General features: G+C 38.8%; 1 protein-coding gene across 4 annotated transcripts in view; it reads right to left on the reverse strand.

The window, feature by feature from the left end:
• fign (fidgetin) overlaps positions 1-19,525 on the reverse strand; it is a 54,634-nt gene that overhangs the window by 13,236 nt on the left and 21,873 nt on the right. Inside the window, exon 3 of one of the 4 annotated variants that reach the window (XR_010329005.1) lies at positions 12,886-13,578. The exons of the other annotated variants lie outside the window; for them this stretch is intronic. The gene's annotated coding sequence lies outside the window, so the exon portion shown is untranslated. Of the gene's footprint in view, positions 1-12,885; positions 13,579-19,525 lie in introns of those variants that run through there. 4 annotated transcript variants of the gene reach the window in all.

Consider the following 19,525-nt stretch of genomic DNA (forward strand, 5'->3'; position numbering starts at 1 on the left):
AAAGTGCAACACACACTAAACAGGCTCGCATTACGGATGGAAACTCTCAAACACAAATTTATACAGAAATTAACTAAATATCTTAATGGAAATTTCTCAATTCAATGCGCAGCGGTAATCGCTCAACGACAGAACCAAATTCATCTTCCATATCGAGTTAGAGCCATTTAAAGTTAATTTGGAAATCCAGGCAGTAGTCATTCAAATGGATCTTAAAGAACAGGAGCCACCATTTAACCCCTAATTTGGTAAAATACGGGAGCACGTGTCACTGTCTTTTTCGCTGTTCTGCTCCGTCCATCTCGCCGGCTCAACATAACGTCACTGAGATGCTGAAAAATGAGTTCAGCGGCAGTGGCGTGCCTATTATCCTGTCAGGAGTTCAAATGAATGAACCATATACAACAGGTGACAAACCAGGGACCATCGCGTTAAATAATTAAACAAAAACAGACACAGTAGCCTACTGTAGGATAAAATATTTAAATTAAACACTTTATAAACACAATTAATTAACTAATTAGCCTTAAATGAGTGTCAGACTGCAATACAAATCATTTTAGTGTTGTGGTTAATTGACTGAAAGTAAGCACTTTCAAATATTTGCACTTTATCTTAATGTGCTGTTAAACCTGCATAAATCCTGCAATGAAGAAATTGTTACAGGTTTTGGTTGGGCTTAATTTAGAACCAAGCAATCTATTAAGCAACTATAAACCATACAGTACCTGCCAAATAGTGATTGTTCTGGGTTATACCTCAAAGGCAATGGAACAAATGACAATAGATTTTGAAGTATTTGTTCAAAAATCAGTTATATGCAAATTAGACTTGAATTATACTTTTGATGAAGCAAGCCACACATTTTAAACACCTGCTACACTGTCAATGTTCACGTCAGACCATGCACTTCAAGGTCCCCTTCAGAATTTTATATATTTTTAAAACATTTTAACCATTAGCTGTCATTTCTGCTGACATTCTCAAAAATACACAGGGAAAAAAAAAAGAAAATTGCATGTGTCCCTAAACACAATTCTGACAAACTCATTTGTTTCCACTGTTCCTACATTTTCCCCCTCACAGTCAACTACCCCCTTTCTTTCCTGGAACTCAAAAATAAAAACAAGCAGAGCTCTCTGTTTGAAGTGAGCGATTTAAATCCACCCGCTGTCCACTTGCAACATCAAGAGTACAAACTAGAACATTAAACAATGTTTGGAGCACTGACTGACTGTGGGCAGAGGCACTAATGGTGTTCAAAATAATCTTCACATAAACACTAGCTAATGTGCTGTAATAAACACAAAAAGCAGGTATAATTCTAGGTTTGAGTACAGAAAGACTTCATTTCGAATCCAAAGGATGCCTTAAGTACTCAATGGAACTCGCTGGAACAAAAGTGGAGTGGTTGAGCTATTAGTAACCTTAGGAAGCTCTAAACTTGTAATTCAACCAATTATGTGAGGTTGTCTGACAACTCTCAGAGGGACAGTAATTAAAAATAACAGCTGTGTACAATAGACAATTATGTGCTGCCATCCATGGAATGAGTTCTGTTATTATTGAGACTAAAATTCATAAAAAATAAAAAAATACAATTTCAAAAATGAACAGGGAAGCTTGAAAGAGTTAGGTAGAGCGGTACACTGATTTGTCATAGCCAACAGATGGGATAACTTGGCTTGGAAGCCCAATGGAGCCTACAGTTATGATTCTTTAGAAAACAGTGGCTATTCTCACCCATGGAATCAGTCACAAGCTCTTCAGGGGTATTTTACCCATATTGAATTTTGTAGTATCTGACTCTGTCCTTGTCGTGGTAAAAATACATATGTTTGTGCACTATACAAATTATCCAAGCTCAATGAATGAAAATGGATTTCTCTCCACAACTTGCTGTTCAGCTTACGACAAACTACAATCTCCCACAATCCATTATTCTTGCATGTCCACTATAATAGGAAAATGCATTGGATTCTGGGAAAATGAGGCTGTGGTGACAAATAAATAATGAGCCATTTTTGCATCTTGTGCAAAACAAAATAATGAACATTGCTGAAATCTAAACTGCTTAATGGAAGAATAAAATAGAATTTCTTTATTGTCATTGTACTGGTGCGTACAACTACATGACAACTACATGAACATGCACTGCACTTGAGCTCAGCAAATGTTCAGCAGAGAAGCTAAAAGTAGAGCAACCATTCAAACCAATGTAATATTTTTTAGTGTGAACTTGCCCAGGTGCTTTTATGGTGCACTGATGAAAAAAAATCTTCATTGGGTAAATCTACCCTTTAAGGATTCAACAATTCTTTTCTTATCTTAGTATGGTAGGCCATTTACCACCTGCTCCCACAGTGTTTGTCTTGACAAAGCACTCCATTATAAGACAGTGAAAAACATAAATAATAGAATTAATGATAATATTATTAATGCTATTATTTATGTTGTCTCTGAACAACACTGTTTAGATGCATAACTGTACATTCATAACTGGGCTTTATTCAGTAATTCATATTGAAAAGCATTTACAAATCCACGTTGTAAGGCCAATGGCTTAGCGTCTGCATGATACATTCTGCTAAATGCTTGCTGAGGGTTCCTTTATGGAATACTGATTTACTTCCAAGGCAATGTAACATGAATTTCGAGTTGCATTCACATTATATACGTGAAGTGATGACTGGGGTAAATGGATGAACACATCTTAGTCTGGCCTAAAGGTGTCCTTCAATGCACAAAGCATGATGAAGAAAGGGGTGTGCCTTCAGCAGCAAGGGTTCATGGGTACTGCTGCATCAGTCCAAGTCATTCAGTGTACTCTGCCAGTCAATGAGGAGCTCAATTTCCTGTGACAAGACTACTCTTCCTAATTGCAGTAATATTCTTGTTGCTGGGCTCAAATAAGTCACTGCACATGCATTGCCTGTTGTGACAGAGCTACAATCATTTTAACAATCATGCAGTCATTTCAAGTGAACACTTATTATGGCGGTGGGCAGTGACCAATACTAAAGCAGCTCTATCCTGGGCTGACGGAACAGTTATCTAGAGCTGCAGCATAACTCAAACCCCTGGTGAATTTACTTCAATATGTCTGCTAAATTATTCAAGTAATACTAATACTAAAGAAAATGTGCATGCATGCATGTGTGTGTGTGTGTGTGTGTGTGTGTATATATATATAAATTAATGTGTTAGATGTAGGGGAGGTTCAGTGAAGTTTATCAATTAAATTGATTCTTTTAATTCCTTTATTTTCCATCTGAATTTAAATATGTTCATACCTCTGCATGAATAAACTGTAAATCTAGATAAACCGAACTCTAACACAATTATTACATGCATATATGAAAATGTAAGCATTTGATACTATCAGTACTGCAAAGATCAACTGCATACATTTGTCAGTTAATTTTGTTACAGCTTCTGTAGGGTATGAATACATTTGGAGATGAGCGCAAGCTGTTACACACTGTAACTTCTTTTGATACAAGAGTTTGCTTAATCAAAAACATGCCCACTGTCCATTCCAGCAATTAAAATAGGACGTTGAAATACATAACTTTTTCTCAATTTCTTGACATTTCTGAAACTTTGTTGTTACTATAAAAGGGTGTATATAATACACCAATCTCCTAGTAGCACTCAAAATCATATTTAAAGTCCAAGGGCTGTCAAATAATACATTTCCGGCACTTCCATAGGTTATGGGATGGCTATGACTAATGAAAAGCTTCGCTAACTTTACGCTACATTTACCTAGTTACCACTACCATGTCCGATATTGTGAAATTACTGCCTATTGATATGACTGCAGATATGCTGGCAAGAAGATATGACAAGGCATTATCACAGTGTGATGTACAAACAAACTAATCAGAAAAATGTATTATAAAACAAAAAGTTAAAACTAAGGCCTACAAGTCCTACTTAAAGACACGCTCACCATAATTTATTTTTTTATTTTTAAAATAATAATAATAATAAAAGGCTTCCATAATACAATCCAATGTGGTATCAGTGGGACAAACTACATCTGACTTTATGGTGGCACATGGTGGACTTTACATGAAAATAATCTATAATTTATATTATGCAAGCACAAAATGAAATGGGGCAGTTAAGTGAACACTAAATCAATATTTGTGGGCTGGAGTGTAATCTAGAGCTCAGTAGATTATCAACCAACCAATCTCGCTAATACTCGTAATTTGTAGCCATGTGGTAGTCAGTTACAAATAAAACTGTAACAATAGCAAAATATACACGCACACACACAGACATAGCATAATATAAAGTAGTATCAGATCTCAGGAGTCATCTAAACTTGACTCAGACCTGAACGTTTGATCATCATTTAATGTGGCAGAAAAGAAAAAAAATAAGTAAAATAGAAAGCAAAATAGAATGTTGATTTTTTTTTTTTTTGATGTTATGCGTTTCTAACAAACACAACTTTGCCAAACAGGAACTGTACCATATTTGGCTTTATTTCAGAGGAAAAACATGGTCACTATTTGATTGAGCAGTTGGGGATGTGTGTGTGTGTGTGTGTGTGCATGCGTGCGTGAATGCACACATGCGTGTATACACACACTTACACAAACTGATGCACACACTGTTCTTGTTCATGAAGTGTTGCTGTGAATGGAAACACTGGATTTAAAAAAAGCACCTAATAATAATACGAAGAAAGCCTTTTAATGTTATCCTCAACCATTTGAATAAATAACATGAGATAAGTATTGAAAGCTACCGATAAATGATGTCCACAATGCATATTTTACTGTGGTAATTATAAATCATTACATACATGGCGCTTGTTGATATTAAGTGCCCACTAAGTATGGTGGATGCATCGTATTTCAAGAGCAGGCAATGTACATGAGCACAGACAGCAAGGAGAGTAATGACAATCCATTATCTTATATTGCTTGCAATAATAATTTTCAAGGGTTTCATTTTAGGAAGTGTCATCTATTAGATGCATGGAACAAAGACTTTCATATATAATCCAAAATGACCATTTAAGGGTTGTTACCAGGGTTGAGGTCGCAAAGATGCGATGTGCGAGTGGCCTTTCTATTCAGTGTCATTTTCAAACTTGGCTACTTGCAGAAGTTCTGATTCTCCAGTGATGGGGTACAGACACATGAGAACACATGAGAACCCCATCAACGATTAATATGTATACTGTCCACATAGATCTTGTGAATAAATACAAACATCACACTGAGCGTCATGGCTCAATGTTTCTAGAACCTTGGGCAGTAGTTTGAAAAAGGACGTTACTTGTAAATACAAAATACATATTTGACATGGAGGCGATCCTCTATGTTTAACAAATCTGAAATACATTCAAAGAGCGAAAATACTATATATATATAACAAAAGGCTCCAGAGATACTGGATTTTATTTAGAAATTTTTTTTCTCCTGTACTTATGTGCACAAAACACACACGCACATACACAAAAACATCCCACTGGAGGGGAGGATTTCATTTATACAGCAACTCTCAAGTGCTTCATTCTTAGGAAATTCTCCTGCAGGTTTGCGACAATATCCATAGTTGCAATCTTTTCCTTAGAGGGTTTGCTACAGTGGAGACATTATTTGCTGTGAGTGCCACCAGACTCTTCAATTGTGATAAATACAAGCAGCTGTCAATGAGTGGATCTCCTGTCCATCACAAGACTGCTCACCATTCATTTCCACGGTGAAAAGCAAGCAGAGGCCCACCGTTGGACTACCAGCCAAACATCGCCCATGCAAGTCCATTCTGAACGATTAGAATAAAACCATCTCTTCGAACATCAGAAATGGTTAAACTCCACTGACACGGTGATTGGCGTTACGTGTACAGCCGGTAGCAGGAGTTCATGTGTTAAGAGTTGTGTTAGCACTAATGATGGCCACCACATTAAACTGACAGAATGGACAATTTTCCCAAAATTAAAAGGCAGAGGGGTCGGGAGGAGAGTCAACGAGGTACCCTCCAAACTGAAGTTGCTGGAGATTTGAGATTGGTTAAATATCCCTGTTGCTGGCGAAAACCTGTCAGGATTACTAAGCAGGGCCAATTGAAATACTCCACATAAATGCATTGTGAGGCTCTCTTTTTGTTTTGAGGACAAAAGAATGTCAAGTTGCTCGCACTTCAGACTGGACACCGGTGCAATTGCCAAAGAATCTCTGACACTCTCTGAATTTTTACATCTTATAATTGCATAAAAGTCCACAGTAGACTTATATTAAATGCCTGAATGAAAAATTAAATTAAATTAAAAATTTCTATTTCGTCCTCCTTCCCCAGAAGAACAATGTGGTTGGGTTGGTGGGAGAAAGTCTTAATTTTTTCTCACCTGGCTGCGAGAATACATCCTATGTAAGCTGCTGACCATCTTACATATTCCTTGGTCCACATGCTTCAAACCACTGAAACATCAGGGGCATTCACATTTGGAATAAAGAATCAGGATATGGTCTGTCCCACCTGGTTTGGAAGCGGATTGGATGGTAGGTCTGCTAAAGGGCATCATTCAAACAATTACAAATATGCACAATTTTTCAGTACCGATTAGCTCATTTGGTAAAGGAATCTCGCAGTGTAGACTGGGACCCACAGGCATTAAAATGGATTAGTTCCACATCACATATACCCTCTGGCATCCAGTTGGTGCCAGTGAGATATATACTGTACTCAGAGCTTGACATTAACTTTTTGGCTCACCAGCCACTGTGGCTAGTGGTTTTCCAAAGTCACTAGTCACTCAGCATTTACAATGGCTGGTGTTAATGTCAAGCCCCGACTGCACTTCTATCTGATTGGCAGACGCTTGTAGCATTGCATGGCCTGCAGGATGAAAACAGCCACTGTTCTGCGGATGGGCAAACCAGAGGCATAGAAAATAAAGTGGCCTGCATCAGTTAGCTGAAATTATTTGTCTGACTCAATTTTGACCTGGAATGGTGATGGTCATTACTTTTTTTTTTTACCCATTCTCAAAAAAATATGTCTCTTGATTCATCTAGCTAAAAAACCGCAAGGATGAAATTAAGTCAATCTCAGCAACAGATAAAAAAACCCTTCATTACTGATGGCAGCCACATCGCCAGTGTGCACAGTACTTTTTTCTACAAGTGGAATCAACTCCCTGTGGTACAAAGTAAGTGTAAACACAACACAACTGAATCTAATCTGATCAAAAATACATTAGCATCAAACCCACATATAATTTAACTGCACAAAGGATGTGAAAGGCTCTTTAGGGGAACTGTAAAGGAAGGGAAATGGCATCTCTGACTTCACAGTACACTGCTACTTGCATAATTTTCTCCGTACTAGGCCTCAATTCAATCAAGCCACAATGCGCCGTCCTTGACTTCGCCTAATGAGTTTAAGCAAGTGTTACAAAAAATAAAAAAAGCTAAATTTGCAGAAATTTGTTTCAAGAAGGCAAGGACAAAGTGCATTGTGGTTAGATTAGAGACCAGGCTTTTCTGTGCCGTGTCCGTTTCGTGTTTTGGAGTGTACTTCAGTACAGCTGCACTGCAGAATTGAATCGCTGTCACGCATATCAATTATACCAATTCCTCACATGCATTTTTATGCAGCTGGATGAGGAGCTATGATTCATGTGGTTAAGGACCTCAGTGAGTGTTTAAAACCCGTGTCGATCAGACAGTTTTACATGGGAACAAGTACACAGCATGTACGGCATACATCTCATTAGGCCATTAGATGGTGGCCCCAAACAGAATCCATAATTTATGGCCAAGAGACAGACTCAAAGAAGTTGAAAAGCATAGAATTAACCGACCAAGAAATCAAAAGTAAGTTGATCAATATAATATTAGTACTTCATAAAATTTACATTTGCCATCAAGTTGAAGATATATACAGTATGCTTAAATGGCAGTTGAAATAACATCAGAAAATGTATCTACTTTTGAAGATGAACAAAACTTCCTAGCATAATTTATCTGGAGACTTTGTGACATCACCTCTGTAGCATTCATGCGGTTATTCTGGCCTTTATTTTCTGGAAGCAACTACAGCCATCCACACAGATATTCAATTTGAAAAAGAAAAATCACATAATTCTAAAACTGACACTGCTGCCCCACAGGGGAGTCAAATCTACATGACAGGGAGCCCTGGAAGGGCACTCTCTCACAGAACGTTGGACAGCATTTCCAAAAACATTTTGCTCATCCTTTAAGGGTGTACATATCAAACTAATATTTCCGAGTGCTGTTGCCTATCTCTGTTGTTCTCAATGACCAATTTAGAGACTTGGATGTCAAAACCAGATGGACAAGGAACCCATGAAACGCACGTTCATCCGGTCACAAGAAGGATACAGTACATGAAGGAAACATGACATCAAACAGGGACAACTAGACACATTAATGCATAAGGCCCAACCAAAATGGAATAAAGCTTGTTCTTTCATTAACAAAGCTGCAACTGGCAATTGTTATTACAGGAAATAAAAAAATTCCATCAACTGAAACCAGATTACAAAAACAAGGAAGACAACAATTCCAATGAATTAACGTGAAAATGACATAATGAAATTATAATGTAATATAACATTCCACCTGACAAGAATAATGAACAATCAATAATGTCCCTAACCTAGTTAGTGTACGTGCCAAACGGCAAACACCTATTGTTAGCATCCCTGCACCTATTCCAGGAGTTACCAGAGAGTTCTCATGACGACCAAGAAGCAAACTGGTATGCACTAGAGCACACAGTGTATTACACTTGTTTTGAGTCATAATGTTTAGTGACGGTGTAAACCAAATGCCTGAGCAAATGATAATAAGGTTTAACCACGCTAATGGGCTAAGCAGCAGGTTCCGTTTCTCAGCAGTGTCCATGGATCTGAATCAAATTTGCCCAACTGAATTGTTTTAATTTCTATATATTCAGTTGAAGCACATGCAGGATACCCAAGATTTTGTTTTTATACAAAATAATACATACTGTTCTATGTCATATGGGCCCAAGATGCACATTCTAACCTAAACTGGCCAGAGGAAGAGATTTAAAGACCACAATACAGTTGAGCCTGAAATCAATTTATACGCAGAGTATGCTTAAAGGCCATTTGAGGGCTCAGAGAACACCAACTGTCTTGTTTGACTTTTTCCACATTTGATACAGTGAACCCTGGGGGGTTTGAGAGGCATTTGTGAGACATCATTGTCCTGGCCAAATGCTGATCATTAAGCCCTGACTCCAGAGGCCAGTAGAGACAGAAGCCAATCTCCTCTTTAAATGTGGATCTCTCGGTGGTGGCCCAGTTCCCTGTCTCTCTGTCACAGAGGGCTGAATTGAGCAGGGAGCTGAAGCAGTTGGCCTTGGAAAGCAACCGCCATAGGCTCAGATGGCACTCCCGCTAATACTAATTCTTGGCCATCACGCATAGCACCAACAGCCATGGAAAGGCGCCGAACGCTCGCCGTTAGCCAGAGGTCCGTGGAGAGCCAGCCGAGAGCGTGCGGTCGATTTGTGTAGAGTAGCTTCTTCGGCTGCGGTGCGCTGGAATTTGGGGGTGGGCAGCTCTGCAGGCATCAGTAAGCCCCAGTGAACGGGCACTCCATACCCCTGGGGATCACTTACTCACTTCAAGGGAGAAGACACTGGAGCCTGTGACCTGCAGGATGTTCTTCTCATTGACCAAAATCTGCCTCTAAAGATGTGCATGTGGAGAAGCAACATCCCCCCCCCCCTCCACTCACTCCCCCCACCTCACCGCACTAGCAAGGGTGTATCCTTTGAGACTAGCCAGAATACAAAAGGATAAAACATTTTCTAAAACAGATATCTGGACCACGACAGGCGCTCGAGGAACTAACTGCATCCACCACTTTGCAGCGGGGTTTGCGAGCGTGGGCAAGCAGTCATTTGATTTGTAAACCGATAGGCCGCCTCCACTGCAAATTCGAAGATTACCTTGTTCACTGGTCCGACACGGAATTGTGATTACTCCACACTTGCCTCCATTAGTTTACATTGGTGTAAAAAAATGAGTGTGTGAGGGGTTGGGGTGGGGCGGAAACTGCGATTCGAATCCCATATCAACACATTTACACAATGTAATTACGACACGAGTGTATAAATGCAGGGTGTTGTGCATTGTGCTTTTTTTACTTTCTGCAAACCTGATAGCGATTTTCACTAATCTGCAATAAAGTTCAAGGAGCTTCTGTCTCCGTTCAGGAGCCCCAGGAGCTTGGGGGTGTAAACAGACAGATAAATGGGTCATGACTTGACATGGATCCTGAAATAAATGGCAGCATCCAAGCAGTCTAACAACAAACCACACATCTCCCTCAGCTGAGATACATTTGAGAAATGATATGCCTAGCCCTCTTGACAAACATGCAGGTTTGGACAACTTGCACCTGTGGAGTTGGTTCTAAATTCTCCATGATGCTGCAACAATGAAGAAAGGGCGTGTCAACATACGCACACACTAAGAATTATCAACGGGACAAAAACTTGACAGTTAGCTGAAATGTTAAAAAGAATATGTGTCCCATTTGAGAAACTGACCAAGAAAAGCACTAGCTAGAAGGAAGGGAAGGAAGGCCCTCGTCATGTCATGATACAGCAGCATTTAAGGGGTTGACTGATGAGCACAACTATCTTGACTATCTAGCACAACGATAGCTTCTAGCACCGTTAACAATAAAATGCATGACAAATTATCACATTATTTTACACAAGTAGGTAGGTGCCATGCAAAAATTTAGAGTTGGAGGCATAGGACCACTTCAAAAATAAACTTTATAAGTCCTTTTTATAATTCAATTTGCAAATAAATTCCCCATTACATTGTGTGGTTTAGGCCACACAAATTCCACAAAACAGTTAACAGAGGAATTCTCATTTTTTGGGAGGGTTTTGGCAGTGTGGTGCTAAGCTGGGATGAGCACTTCCTTAACTAGGTGTGCCTCAATTCTGCATGCGCCTGAAGCCATTCTACTGAGTCCAGAATACTCCCCAAATGTTTGCAGCTCAGCCATTAGTTCCACACAACCCTGCTGCAGCAGACTGTCACACATTCAATCTGGAGAAGGGACACAACCTGAAACTTACAACCTGAAACTTTACTTCACATTTTGACTCCTGCACAGGCTAGTGACTATAACTATTCATGTTCTCAGTGTGGAATTATTCCATGGTGACTTTAGCCGCGTTTCCACCGAAATTACCCGGAACTTTCAGTCCCAGGAACTACTTTACCAGGAACTAAAAGGTTCCTTCAGCCAATGGTTGTCTGCGTTTCCACCGGGGTCTAAAGTACCGCGAAGATTAGGTAAATTAGCCCACTGACGTTGTCGTCGGTCCATCTGTCATATGAGTTCTTCTGTAACCCCATACTACCACCGAAGTAGCCTACATTATTTTCTAATAACCGGGACAGCCCGGAGGGGTTTATTCCACTTATATACAACGGGTTACCAACAATGACTATATATGGTTACTTTTGTATTTATTGATTTTCATATATCCTCTCAAACACATTCATTAACAGCAGAAAACATGCACACGTTGTAAACAATTAGCTGTTTTATTACTTTCTCGTCGTCAATTCCATATAGGCTAATCGCAAAATGACAAGAATAGAACGAAAACTCGGACTTGCGTGAAAATGTAAATTAGTAGTGGTACAGCCACCGTTTGCTTTCCTTCGAAGTTACTGCTAGCCGAGCAGCGACGTGTGCCCTCCAGATGCGAACCATGCACCATAAATGAGTCCATAGTCTTCCTGGTCTTTTCGTGGAATTGAAAAATGGCAGTAAAATTGAGTAAAATTACGGCAGTCTGAAAAAGCTAAAGGGAAGATTACTAGAATTAACCTGTTATTTTACCCGGATAAAAAGTGCGGAAGGTGATTTCCAGTTTGCTTGTACTGTATCACCAATGTTAATCGTGCAGAACTACCGCATACCTCACATAACTGTATCAAACGTTTTGAGTCAATTACAACGGGCTAACAAAGAAAATCCGGAAGAAAATATTCAGCAACCGAATTAATCCGTTTGAATGTTTTGGTAGCCTACGTAATATGCTGTCCCAGCACGAATGCTTAGCATTTTATAAAACGAATACTAAAGCAAGAAAAGAACAGAAGAGCACACGTTATAATTCCAAGACGTTGACAGGTTATAACCAAAAGTAGGCTACTGCGCCGCATAACATACAAGTTTGATTTGAAGTTATTATGAAAATTAATTGGTTTGCGCTGCATATTTTCAAACATGGCGGGTAATGGCGGAAAATAAATACAACACAAACGCTACGAGTACTCGACCAATCAGAAATGTTCAGCGCAGCAAGCTCCACCCAAAAGGTTCCTGTACTTTCGGAAAGTACTACCCCCCGAGCAGGAACGTTTTGGGGGGTAAAACAAAGCCCCCAGAACTAAATTTAGACCCTAGTTCCTGCGGTGGAAACGCACTGAGTTCCTCAAAAGGTTCCTAGTTCCGGGGTATAGTTCCTGCGGTGGAAACGCGGCTTTTGACATAAAAAAAGCTAATTCAAATTCTCTTCTCTGTATATGAAAGCAAAGCTCCTTTTCGGCCATTTTAAAAGGCTCATTTAGGAGGGGAGTACCCAAAAAGGACACATTTTGGATTGTAACAAAGCATAACTAATCTGCAATCAGAATTTAAACATGCATTATTTCCTGTCGTGGCTGACAAAAAATATGTTGCATATGAAATAAATGTGAATTAAACAATACATGAACTGGGATTGTATAAACCATTTAAACAGGAACAGTTTAGAGATCACTGAAACCAAATATTTAAGAATATTTTATTATTTTTAAGACTTCCACACAAACAGATTTGTATTATTCAGAAGCTATCATTTAGTTGCAGTTTATAAATTTAAAACGATATTTCTTTCATCAAAGCCAATATTTCATTAATAAAATCAGACAAATACAACAGAGCAGTAATTTTCATTCCTTACACAGATTCTGCAAAACACAAATAGATCATACTTACATCGACATTATTAGGTTCACAATTAAAAATAGCAAGCAACTGAATACAATAAAAGTGCATAACACCTGAATTGGTTTCACGCAATTAAATGCTTTTATATTGCACTGAAAAGACACAACACATTTCCGTTTAGTCCGATTATTAACAGAATAACAGTGAAAAACTATATGCAGCCATTAAGCCAGTGACCTTCTGTGCTACTAGCTTTTGTTGTGAACTTTGTACAGCCAAACTATTAATCAAAAAACAGGTCGCAATTGATGCCTTCCATGCTAAACTAGCCCTGTCCATTGTTTTTTCTTTTAATTATATAGAATTAAATAGTAATTAAGAGTCTTTGCTTAAAGGACTCATTTAAAAAGACAGTAAGTGGATCAGAGTCACGAAATTAAATAACTTTGTCCACAGCTGAAAATAACACCTTCTTCAGGCGCCTTGAGAATGCAGCAGTGCACTATTGATGGCTGCTGAAGAATAAGGTCACGTCTCAGACATGGGCCGGACAGAGGGGAATCTGGGCAACAGAGACAATCTGTGGTCAGAAAACGAAATGGGGAAACTCTCAGCCGAACTGCGATAAAGTTACTGAGCTTAAGTTACAAAATTAAAACACAACTGAGGAAAGGGCATCATCTGGAGAAATGGTCTGTCTAGAGTCTAGGTCTGAAATTCTCGGTGGAGAAGGAATGGACCACAAGGAATGGGTCAAACATTCCCGAGAGTAACACTGGACACCTCTTAAAAAAAAACCTCTCTCCACAAGGCCTGTACCGCCATGACCTGAGAGTCATATCTATACACATTTTATCATACAGGATTTGTTTAGCTGTATTTTAGCAGTATTTGCTTTATCATTTAATGCACCTATCTTATGGAAAAGGATCAACTGTGAAATGAATATTTAACAATGTCACCTAAACAACTTATCGAAGAATTCCTGAATTAATGTAATGCCACTTGAGTGCATGTCCCAAACCTAGTAAATGGAAAAGCAGACTCTTTATGCAGACTGATTACAGAGTAAGCTTTGGTAAATCTAAGCACATCTGCAAACAAGCATTCCAAACAAGGTTCTGAATGGATTAACTTGACATATAGTCTATTCCGTTAAAAAATGATATCAGAGGAATGCCATATCCAAATATCCAATGTTACCTTTGCATCTACTTACACCAATATTACCAATGGCACCTGATGCCTGAACCAAGAAGTCCACTCTATGCATCCCAAAAAAACCTCCACCAGCTGAAATTGTAAGTGTCGGCCAAACAAACAGGAGTTTAACAGGTCAAACGGTGGATTACTCATTTATGCCACAAATGACATTTAAAGTACTTCATACACTTTTTCTTAAAGAAGTGCTCCCATTTCACCATCAACCATCCATGGGCTGCTCTTTAACACAGCCTAATTCTACCAGACTAGTGACTGGTTCTTATCCAGACCACAAGATGACAAACAGGAGAGAAGGCAAGGCAGCAGAATGACCATTCTTTAAACAAATTGCTCTCAGCTTATAGATAAAATATCACTACTAAAATGACACTTTTACACTAGCTATTTAAATGAATAATTTACTGTCAAGCTAACTGGATTGCAGCAAACGTTCATCTTGTGATGTGAAACTAATGAACATTTTCCTGTTACAAGTTGCACTGTATACTTAGTTAGCATTCACCCTTTTAAGCTACACTGTAAAACTACTTAGCATTTACCCATCAAGCTGCACTGTAAAACTAGTTAGCATACACCCATTAAGCGGCACTGTAAAACTAGTTAGCATTTACCCATTAAGCTACACTATAAAACCAGTCAGTATTTGCCTGTTACAAGCTGCACAGTAAAGACAGTTAGTATTCGCCTGTTACAAGCTGCACTGTAAATATAGTTAGCATTTGCCTGGTACAAGCTGCATGGTAAAACTAGATAGTGTTTCTTTGTAACAGGTTGTGCTATAAACCTAGTGATAATTCAACTGCTATAAGCTGCACTCCAAATCTAAAATGAGCAGCTTCACTTGCATGGTAAAAATAAAAAATAAAAATAAATAAATAAATAAAATAATAAAACAAGCGGAGATTCACTGTAACAAGCAGAGCGGAGAAACTATATTAAGCAAGTAACAAGTGGTGCTGTCACGCTCGTGTACATTCACCTGCTACAGGAAGTGTGATTACTGTAGGCCTATGTTCCAAACATGGGGTTACTCTGTGAAATGAAAGTAAGCATATTATTCTTCTGGTTTGTTATGGTCTGGGCACAATTTTTTTAAACAAAGGCAAAAGTTCATTTTAGGCAAATAATATACACTGATAAAATGGACTCAATGCTGCTTTTTAATAATAATATGTGAAACTCTACCATCTATAAACATTTGTTTTTGTTCTTGTCCAAAATGTTGACCCAATTACAACACATTCATTTATCACATATGAAAGAAATTTATGTTTTTGTCAGTGTTACTGGTTCTTCTGTAAGTTCCAGGCACAAAGGTTTTAACTGGAAAAATCCACTTCCCCCTAGAGTCAAGCTGTGTTCTACAGAAATGTCATGAGCAGCCCTTGGTAAAGTAAACAAAAATGCATTTGTTTAAGCCATGAAGCAAGTTCACAAAATTAAATAAAAGTGGTAGAAAGCACATAATATGAAAAAATATCAGCCTTTAAATTTAGGGTGTAACCCATTGACAATACCTCATCAGGCATAAAAAGTGTATTGTCCATTTGATAACATTTGTTCAATATAGTAACATAATATATTAATTTTGATGAATATAGTTGCAAATTCATATATTAGCATAATATTTAATGATCATAACGTCCATAAATAAAATTATCAACTGGTGCATTAGTAATATGATATCCTACTAGTGTTGGCCCTAAACAAAAAAAAAAAAAGATGTAACTGTAGTCACGGCTTTGATTGATCATTTTAAAATAGCCAAAACATAAAGACAATTATTTATTAAATACATCATTAATGACCACTTAGCATACAACTCATGGAAGTTACTGGATTGCACTGCATAGTCATTACTATTTTCTCTCATGTCATTTATTTCTTTTGAGTACAGGCTTTTAGTGTAGAAATTTTCAGTAAAGCCAGATTTTTAATTTTGAGCTAGATTTAATGTCATCAGCCAAACTGATGGGCAATATAGGATTGTAAGCCTGCATTTGATAAAAGTGTCACACACTCACACATACACCACTAAAATAGAGGGAAAAAAATCCAACATTGACGTGCATGATTAATGAATTCATCAATTCGGCATGTAGACACCAAAATTAATGCATTTCGCGGGATGCAGCAGTTGACCAGGGCTCAGTTGCATATGATTTCCAGTTACAACACATTGGGTCATTCAGGTTGAAACAGGCTTCCATGCACATTCTCATGTGCACCTTCTGATTAAAAAAAAAAAAAAAAAGATTTGATGGACATAAATGCCCAACCCTGAACTTGCAAACTTGCAATTCACGTTGTACGAGACGGTCTTAGGCACTGTAGCGGGCTCGACACAGACGAATCCTCGTTCAAAGCTAAAGATTTTTCATTGCCTGGGTTTAGCTGTCATCCCAGTATTGATTTAGAAACAGACAGAAGATACATCAACTCAGCATTAATGCGATTGCGAAGTCAAATGTTCAGCTGAGGGAGAAAAAAAAAGTAAAGAAAGCAAAGAACTGGCAGATTGACAAAAATGTAGCGCTAAGCCGTGAATATGCAGAATCTTTACGTTGCGATACGGGCAAGAGCGTTATCCATTCGCGAGGGAGATGGGTGCCAAACACAGGGGGGAAACAACCTCAGATTGAGGACGGGTACTTCAAGGCTGCTCACTTTCAGCGCCTTGTCAGCGTTAATACCACAGAGACAAGAACACAGTCAATCAATGTTGGTTACTAATCGAGTGGCCAAACAAAGCACATACAGAGAAAGCACTTTTCAACCTCCGCATCGCGAAATGAGAGCTAATAAATATTAATAGGCTCTGTTTGAACCCCACTTTTACACTCATTTAAGCGCTGTAAAGGAGGTGTCTGCAATTATTCATAGGAATCCAGGATCATAGCTTATTGGTGTGAAAGCAAGTCGGCAGGCCAAGAGAAGATCTAAGCGGCTGGATATTAAATTGAGATTCCCTTCCTCTCTGATGCTCGAGAGTATTCATGTTTCCCTCTCGGTACACAGCACCTATAATGCCGGTGCGGGCGAGCATATGGGGCCGCGGGTTTCGCTTTGTGCGTTTCCACGGCGCGCCTCCCCGCCTCTGACACACGCAGAGGCCCGCGAGCAGGTGTGCCCGGCGCAGGTTCGCAGAAAGGCCACGGTGGACCACCGCTCATTGGCAGACATAACGAGCTGAAATGGAAACTGTCTGCAACGAGGCGCCGTTCGAGCACCCGGACATGGCGGTGGCGGGGGAGAAGCCGATGCGGGCCACGCCGGGGAGGCCGTCTGCCAGGCCGCGGGGGCAGAGTCAGGGGATACACGACAAGGTCAGCAGAATGAGAATATTCCAGAAGAATGATTCACGGGCAGTGACGCCACTAGAAGGACCTCCAGTTCAGAAATGTACCATGAGGCTTTGCAATGTTTCCTGATGGAGCCAAACAACTGGTTAATTCGCATGGATTGGTGGTAAAGGTAGACATGCTGCCCTTAACTCACATGGCCAGACAGCAAGATGGAGACATAATGACACACATGTGCAGAGATAAAGAATAGACAGGCTAAATAATCAGATTGAAAAACAATTGGACAGTGGTTGTGTTTTAAGCAGACACTGTTTTTTTTAAGTGAAATTTAATAGCACTTATTATAGCATGTCCGTGTCTAGTAATTATTTCCCTTGTTATTTAAGGAATCCAAACTTGAGCAACAAAAATGTTATTCCTACGCAAAGATTGAAAGATATAAAAATACAAACATTTTAAACATGGTCACATTCACATGAAACAGCCACATTAAAACAATTATTTATAAATAACGATTGAATTGGAATCTGCAGCATTTGCATGTTCTGCTTTCGCCCAATTAAAAGCTAATTAATTAGATACAATTCTATTAAGAATCAAATCCCACTCATCAATACGTGCAACCTGAGGTCATTCATTGCTCAAGTGCAAATTGGCTTTAAGGTTTATACCAATCTAAAAAAGCACAGGAATACGGCACAAGAATAAAGATTTGAATTTAAAAAATGGAACAAAAATTTGTGCAGGTAATGAAATGAACAGCTGCATAAATTGATCCAGTGTCTGTGCACAGTTGCTGGCATTATGGAGGAGGCCTCAAATTTAGAGTACCCAAGCACTGGGTGTGGATACATCACTTCCTGTGGGATCCTGCTCTGCTGATCCCTTCCTATCTCGAAGGCAACCGTTAGTTAAATAAACAAAATTCCCATTAATGTTCTAATGCAATTGTATGAAAATGACTAATAAACTAGGATTGTAAGTTTATTTTAGGTGAACACATCAACTGATTTTGCTACTCGCAATTTCAGTGCTTCCAAAGATGAAGCAAACCTGATTGGGGAATCATCTATAATTCCATGCAAGTTTAAGCACAAAAATTGCCTTTAGCAATCCATTAACATGTGACAAGAGTAACATTTCTCAAAAAAAGGATACTACCATAAAAAAACGAGGCTCAAAAGATGTAGGTATATGAAATCGGTCTTGTCGTTCCACTGTGAACTAAGAACCAAGCAACCCTCAATCAAATGTTTAATAAAGATGTTCACTTGAATAATAAATAAGCTTTTCCAATTATTACAGAATAGGGGGAAGTTACTGGGAAAAAATAGTTAATCAATTCTTGTCCAATCCATTATACAATAAAAAGATACAATTAGAGTTTTTGAAAAGAGGTAGCCCCTATTGAAGTCTGTATTTCCATACTGTAGTCATGGAACACAAAATTCAAACATTAAAAAAATAAACAATACCAAAAACACTGGAATATGTCATGGTGTGAGGAAATGGCAGTACTGTGTATCTCCTTGACAAGCCCTAAGAGACGATCCTGTTTCCTGAAAAATGAGCTGCATTCCCTATTGTGTTCGGTCCTTCCATTTTAAGGCCAGACCAGTTATATCATGAGCCCCCCTTCCCCCAGCCCACCCCCCTCCCCCCTCCAACATCCTTATGCTGCCTTCAGTGTCACAGAAAATGGGAAAAACACTTTTCTATTAGTCTGTTGTGGTAATGCAATGGAAAGAAATCTACAAGTGCAAAAGGCCCTCAGGATAAGACTACTAGGGGTGGTTACCAGTTGCTTATGTTGTATTCAATCAGATAGAGAGATGGAGACTATCACTTTAAATTTTATACTTAAATATTATTGATTGAATCAATTTCTTTAGAGAATATTTGTACATATATGACGTTAAGCACCATTAGTAAATCCACAACAAACACACTGTCCTTGCAGTTTGGTCAAAATTGTAAAGAAAAATAAACAAGTGTATA

Source organism: Anguilla rostrata, chromosome 3 (genome assembly GCF_018555375.3).
Source record: "Anguilla rostrata isolate EN2019 chromosome 3, ASM1855537v3, whole genome shotgun sequence".
In the NCBI taxonomy this organism is placed as follows: domain Eukaryota; kingdom Metazoa; phylum Chordata; class Actinopteri; order Anguilliformes; family Anguillidae; genus Anguilla; species Anguilla rostrata.